Below are 3,481 nucleotides of genomic sequence, written 5' to 3' on the forward strand. Positions count from 1 at the left end.
TATAAAGGGTCCAGCTCAGGGAGCTGGCAGCATTAACTGCTGCTGTGACATTTTGCTGCTCAACAAATGTTGGTGATGGCCAAACGTTGGTGATGGCCACTGGGGAAATTTCTCTTTTCCGTCTGGCTCCGGGGCTTTGTCATTGTCTCACACAGAGAATGGAACGACAAGTGCATTTACATACACGTCAGTGTTCATTCAGGGCGTTTCTTTAACCATGTATGGTTAATTGTGGGAGTTAAGGGGCAGAGTATGAGGCTTGCATATGTGCGCAACATTTCAGGTTGATTGTGATTTATAAATTGGAAATTGTGTGCCAGTGTGCGTACGCAGTTTTATAAATCTGATTATTTTTATATGCATGTACTTCTCCTGTTTTGTGCGCACATAACCTTTTAGTGTGGCATCTACCCACAGTTTTATAAATGAGGCTTCTGAACAGAGCTACAGCCCAAGCTAAAAAGGGCTTAGCGTAGTTTTGTGTTAAACTTGTTTTTTATTTGTTTTGGAAAATTATCATGGTTTTCGTTGCTCTATTTTTCCTTTCCTCTTTTCCTGCCAAATTTGTAAATAGGTTTTTACTACTTTCTATAAAATAATTAAGCTCCTCCCATAAGTTTTTCTTCCAGTTCCCTCTTTGCCATCCCAATAGTCCTTATTATGAAAAAAAACTTCTTAAAAATGTATTACATGTATTACAAGATTGATAATGTATTGCATCAAAAAGATGTCACAGAAAATGAAACAAATCTGATCCATGCCACATATAGAACAATATGTGGACAGCCTCACCAAACTTGGTCTCATTTGGTCACTTGGGTGACTGGTGCAAATCCAGTGAGAGAGAGTAAGAGAGACTGTGTGGGAGGGAAGGAGAGGGAGAGAGAGACAGAGACAGTATCCATCTGACATGGTTGACATAGCAGCAGTGTTTGCAGACATAATGAGCCCTGCTTGACCTGTCCACTGGATATGTGTGTGCACACAGGACTCACAATCCAATTACAAACTGTTCTCTTACTGGAAAAGTCCACTTCAGCAGTCCAGCAGTAAAGTTGGTAATCCTGGAAATTAAGCTTATATTGCATTTAAAGTCATTGTAAGTTGCTCTGCATAAAAATGTCAGCTAAATGTTAAAAATGTAAATGTGTGTGTGTGTGTGTGTGTGTGTGTGTGTGTGTGTGTGTGTGTTTGAGTGTGTGTATGTGAGAGTGTGTGTGTGTTTCCATGTCTGTCTGTAGGTATGTGTATGGTATGTGTCAGAAGCAGGGGCATAGGCGACACAGGCAATTGCCTATAGGGCAAAAAGTTTGGGGGGCACCTGGGCACCGGCCCCTTCACCCACTGTGCTGCTCTGCTCTCCCTCCCACTTCTGCTGCTATCTCCTCGTCACCAGTAAGGAGCCCCAGATGAACTGGCTGTCAAAGAGCGCCGCTCCTTGTCAAATTCTCACTACAGGTCAGTGAAACCACATCTTTCAAACCGAATGCAACCGCACTCTCCTAAACACAAAATAGCAGCCCTAGAAAATGGATGGATGGATGGAAATAAAAAAACATATATAAGGAAAACAACATTGTACCACCCTATTTTGTTGGCTTTATTCTTGATAAACATTGATTGACAGGAGTGGGGGAGATGGGCAGTCATTAGGTCATGCACGCTAGGTAACAGTATATGTTAACAGTGACTGAACCAGACTGAGGTGAGCTCAAGTGTTTGTTCAACATGAAAAGGTCCAACTTAGGTAATTTGTATCAAGCTATGTTACACTATGGGGTTACTACTAGGGTTGCCAGATGCCCGGTTTTCGACCAGACTGTCTGGTTTTCAGATGCATTCTCACTACGCTTGTAGAGTATAAGCCATAAGCTCGTTTAAACTCTTGTTATCAAATATGGACAAAATATGTGCTTGGGACACATGCACATCTAATAGTAGCATCAGGTACCTGGAATCTAGGGAATATACATATGTTACCTCTTCCCAAACCCAAAAGTCATTTAGAAAACATGATCTCACACAAATGTGTGAAATGAACATGAACTCTGAAACGCTGATTTACGTGCTGTGGACACATATTATATGAAAATAATGTTTCTCCATCACAAATTGCATTATGTTCCCCCACCACCATTTGAAATACGTGCCTCTGCCATGAATTGAATTACGTTCCAAAGGTTGGCTAACGGTTATGTTTAGGCAAGCAAAACAACTTGGCAGGTTAGGGTTACGTTTATGGTTAAGTTTGGGCAACTTAAAAAACTTAAAAAAACACATAATTTGGTGTTAACAAGCCATGTTTATTTCACGTTTTTCTGTGAGATCAGGTTGTTAGAAAAATGTAAGTTCTGGATTCAGCTTTGTAGAAGCTCAACAAGATCAGCATTAGAAGAATCACATATTTGATTACACTTTTTAATTTTTGGGGATTTTCTATTCTCACTATAGTTGGCTAAGTAATGTTTGTTCATCTTAGTTTACTGACAGTGCTTACTGTGCTAACTTTGATTTAGCTACACAGCACTAATATGACTATTACTGTAAGTGTGTTGCCTGAGGATGAATGTATAGGCAGACTGTTTCCAAACGTTATCAATGAATTCACCATTGAATGTAATAATGAATATATAGGCATAGAAAGTATAATATTGTTTTATGAATGATGCTGATAAAACTGAATTACTGAATACACGCACGTCCACACATACACAAACGTGCACGTGCACACAATGTCTGGATGTAAAACTGGCAACCCTAGTTACTACTTGCTAGGTAACATTAGCTACATAGCTTCTTAAAAAGTTGTCAGCAGCAAAACAGCATAAGTGTTCTTTTTTGATTGACTATGAAATAGATTCAGAAGAGTAGCAACATACTTTCACTCTGATAAATGTATAGGCTTGCTAGCTAACGTAGTTATGCAAGCAAGACTATGCTACAGGATTCCCTTAATCACACCATAGTATAGTTTGTGTAGCCTATAATGACATCATTGAAAATCTGAAACTTCATTGTGTTCAATTTAATTTTATTTGTGTATTTTTGATTTGTACATTTTATATTTTTCTTTATGTTTAAGTGTTCTATTACTATTTACAATAGTGTTATAGGGTAACATACCCCATAAAGATGCCCATTTAATTGTCAATCTTGCATAGGGTACCAAAACGGCCTGAACCGCCACTGGTCAGGAGTATGTACGTGTCACTGATTTTCTGTGTGTTTGCATGTATGTGTTTCAAATTGAGTGGTCTCCAAGGTGACGGCTGTTGTCATGGTAGTGCCATGCTGATAAGTTGGTTGTCAGACCACCACTTCCCTAAAACCACACACATAATACATAAATACAGAAACAACAGATTTACACAGTGACAGATGCTCCCCCCCCCCGGCTCCCTGCAAGCAAACCTGAATTTAAGTTTTGAGGTAGGACCTCAGGACAGGTGCCTACACCCAGAGTCATACATATTAACGTTTG

The sequence above is a fragment of the Centroberyx affinis genome, unplaced genomic scaffold (assembly GCF_046629955.1).
Source record: "Centroberyx affinis isolate AG114_WGS23_722 - 3 ecotype Tasmania unplaced genomic scaffold, CSIRO-AGI_Caff_v1 ptg001913l_1, whole genome shotgun sequence".
NCBI lineage: Eukaryota > Metazoa > Chordata > Actinopteri > Beryciformes > Berycidae > Centroberyx > Centroberyx affinis.